This window comes from Macrotis lagotis, chromosome X (genome assembly GCF_037893015.1).
Source record: "Macrotis lagotis isolate mMagLag1 chromosome X, bilby.v1.9.chrom.fasta, whole genome shotgun sequence".
Lineage (NCBI taxonomy): Eukaryota > Metazoa > Chordata > Mammalia > Peramelemorphia > Peramelidae > Macrotis > Macrotis lagotis.
In genome coordinates, this window is record NC_133666.1 from 418,047,212 (window position 1) to 418,050,697 (window position 3,486).

The 3,486-nt window shown below is 42.1% G+C and overlaps 1 pseudogene; it reads right to left on the bottom strand.

Moving 5' to 3' along the window:
• Positions 1 to 865: 865 nt before the first annotated feature.
• Positions 866 to 1,339, bottom strand: LOC141497501 (large ribosomal subunit protein uL23-like; annotated as a pseudogene).
• Between the last annotated feature and the right edge of the window lie 2,147 nt (positions 1,340 to 3,486).

A 3,486-nucleotide genomic window follows, 5' to 3' on the forward strand; every position in this document is an offset into this window, starting at 1 on the left:
GTAGAGAATAGTTACTAGTTAAGTGGTAAGATGGGAAGACAAATTGCAAAGGTTGAGGAGTGAGAAGAGAGGACCGCTAGGTGGTGCAGCACCGGCCCTGGAGTCAGGAGTACCTGAGTTCAAATGCGATCTCAGACACTTAATTACTTAGCTGTGTGGCCTTGGGCAAGCCACTTAACCCCATTAGTCTCCTATTTCACTGAGAATCCATCTTTTCCCTGAAAAAAGATGTTCAGTTTTTCTGGGTAGTTGATTCTTAGTTATAAACCAAGTTCTTTTGCCTTCTGGAATATCATATTCCAAGCCCTACAAGCCCTTAATGTAGATGCTGTCAAATCCTGTGTAATCCCGACTGTAGCACCATGGCAGTTGAATTGTTTGTTTCTGGCAGTTTGTAGTATTTTCTCTTTGACTTGGGAATTTTAGAATTTGGCTATAATATTCCTGGGAGTTTTTGGGGGGCGGATCTCTTTCAGGAGATGATCAGTGGATTCCCTCAGTTTCTATTTTACCCTCTGCTTCTAGGATCTCAGGGCAATTTTGTTGCATTATTTCTTGAAAAAAATGAAGCCTAGGTTCTTTACCTGGTCATGACTTTCAGGTAGCCCAAAAGTTTTTAAATTAACTCTCTTGGATCTGTTTTCTAGGTCAGCTGTTTTTTCAATGAGATATTTCACATTTCTTCAAATTTCTCATTCTTTTGGTATTGTTTTATTGTTTCTTGATTTCTTGCAAAATCATCAGCTCCATTTTACATTTAAAGGAATTATTTTCTTCAGTGAGCTTTTTTGTAACTCCTTTTTCTTTTTTTTTTCCCCTGGAAAACTTTTTTATTGTGGGTGAAGAAGCAGGGCAGCTGGACAGTTTAGATAATTCCAATCTTGTTGGCAATATCTAAAGCATCATAGTCTGGAGCAAGCCAGACGTAGGCCTTCTTCTCTCCATCAGGCCAGATCAGTGTGTTGACCTTGGGCCACATCAATGTCATACAGCTTCTTTACGGCCTGCTTGATTTGGTGCTTGTTGGCCTTGACATCCACAATGAAGACCAGGGTGTTGTAATCCTCAATCTTTTTCATAACAGACTCATTGGTCAGGGGGAATTTAATGATGGCATAGTGATCAAGCTTGTTTCTCTGAGGGGCACTTTTCCAAGAGTATTTTGACTGCCTTCGAAGTCTTAGTGTCTTGGGTCTCTGGAAGGTGGGCAAGGTTCGGATCTTCTTCTTTTTGTGGCTGTGGACACCCTTCAACACCACCTTCTTGGCCTTCAAGGCCTTGGCCTTGGCTTCTGTCTTGGGGGGTGGGTGATGGCTTCCTTCTTGGCCTTCAGTGCCATCTTCAGGGAAATTTATGTGCTTTTACAACTGGCCAGTTCTGCTTTTTTAACACATTCTTCTCCTCATTTGCATTTTGTGATTTTTTTTTTCAATTTGGCCTAAACTGGTTTTTAACGTTATTTTCTTCAGTATTTTATTCAGTAACTTTCAGTATTTCTTTCACTAAGTTGCTGACTTGGTTTTCATGATTTACCTGCATCACTCTCATTTCTCTTCCCGATTTTACCTCTACCACCCTTACTTGTTTTTCAAAGTCTTTTCTGAGCTCATCCACAGCCTGAGATCATTTCCTATTTCTCTTAGAGGTTTTGGATACAGAAGCTTCAACTTTCTCATCTTCTGAGTATGTATTTTGATCCTCCATAGGATCAAAGTAATTTTTCTATGATTTTTTTGTTGTTTGCTCATTTCCTCAGCCTATATCTGATTTACTTCTAAGAGTTTGGGGGAGTTTGGGGACACCCCACAGGGACCTTAATTCCTCCAAGGTTTTATGAGAGGCTCTGACTGCTCTCTTTCCAGTGCTCTGGTTTGTGTATGACCACAAGCCCTCCCTGCTGCCCTGGAGCTGTGAGAAGGATTCCTGCTCCTCTATGAGCCAGACTACCACCTAGATCTTAGTGTGGGCAAAGAACAGAGTTCTACCTAAGGGATAGCAGAGAGGACTCTGCAGTCTCTCCCCACCCCCTTATTGTCTGTGGGCTGAACATTCTGGAAGTGCTGAGTGGTTCCCTAGGTTCCCTCCACAGTGGGAGACCAGTGCTGGCAGGACCACCACTCTTACTCTGGTGCAGCAGGATTCTCTCACTGCCCTTTCAAGCTGTCCATAGTGATCCCTGGACAAAGAGGTGTGGAAACTGTCACTTCTGCCATAGACCTAGGCACCCCCGAGGACCCAGGAGCCCAGTGGGCTGTTCCTGGATGGCTGAAGCTGGTTTGCCTCAGCTGGGCTGCACTGCAGCTCTTTCCAACCCCCAGTCCAGTGAAACAGACCTTTCCTGTGGTTCTTCTAAGTGGTCTTGGACTGGAAAAATTGTACCACTCAGTCTTTCACTAGGTTCTATCCCCTCTAAATTTTGATTAGAGTCATCATTCGATGGCTTTTGGAGTTTTTTGAGGGATGAATTTCCAGGAATTCCTGCCCTCACACCGCCACCTAGGCTCCCCAGCACATTTTTAATGAACCATCATTTGTTAAGCACTTACAATACACAAAAACATTATGCAAAGATCTAGGGATAGAAAAATAGAAAAGCAAAATAATCCTTGCTTTCAAAGAGTTTACATTCTAAAAGGGAAGTCGGCCATATAGAATATTTTAGCTATAAGTCCAATGAAAAGGCTTCATGGTCATCAGAGTTTAAACAGAGCAAATGGCAATCTATTTTCTTTAATATTATTTCCATTGATAAAACCATATTCATTTCTAACATTGAAACATTTGATAGTACCCCAAGGACTCTGGAAGTAAGAACTTTTTTTTCTCTTCAGTAGTGGTGGCTGCTGAGAAGCACTGGATGATAGTTCTGGGGAGAGATCTAGAAGCAAGTCTAGGATCAGGTGGGGTGCAGGGGGTTTCAGTTTCAGGGGTTCTCAGATTCAAAATCCTGGGCTATTTCTCTCAGGATCCGAAAAAATGTAATGAATAGATATTGGTGTTGGTTTGATTTTACTGGTACATGCTACCCCACCATGGAGACTGGCTCATCTATCTCAGGGACTCTTGCTTGGGATGGCTCATCCCTTCTCCGTAAGGGTTGCTCTCCTGTGTCATGGCTTTGGGGCTGGGTTGAAAGTGGAAGCACTAGTCTGGGAGTGAAGTGTTATTTCTGTGACTCTTGGTATTAACCAAGATAAAGATGGTCACAATTCATAACCCAGAGAATAGCATTTCCTTTCAACTATTTCTCCCAATAATTAAATATGCTCTTCAAATACTATGGGGAGACTCCCACCCCAAATTAGGAAATGACTAGCATTCCCTCAACAAATGTTTTGGGAACCTGAAACAGTTCTATTCATGTCTGCCCTGAAAGGTATAAGTATAAAAAACAAACTATAAGCAAGGTCATTTCAGTAGGCAAAATAGGAAGCCACCAAAATGACACATAGTTATTGGTCATGGAATAGCAAGTGTTCAAAGTAT